We start from the raw sequence: 223 nt of genomic DNA on the forward strand, positions 1-223 counted from the left end.
ACGCCATGGTGCACGGGGGGGACCCTGGGAGGAGCAGGCAGCACGTCAGCCACGGAGGGCTTGGCAGGAGGGAAACTGAGGCACGAGGAAGGAGCAGCCCTCCTGGAGCAGCCGGTGTCTAAGCCAGGAGGATGGCGCCGATGTCAGACTGGATGGGTCTGTCCTCCCGCTGCGAGGTCCTCGCTGTGCCACCGCTCACCCTGGGGACAGCCAGGGCACCCCG

This window comes from Merops nubicus, unplaced genomic scaffold (genome assembly GCF_000691845.1).
Source record: "Merops nubicus isolate BGI_N331 unplaced genomic scaffold, ASM69184v1 scaffold21337, whole genome shotgun sequence".
Classification (NCBI taxonomy): Eukaryota; Metazoa; Chordata; class Aves; order Coraciiformes; family Meropidae; genus Merops; species Merops nubicus.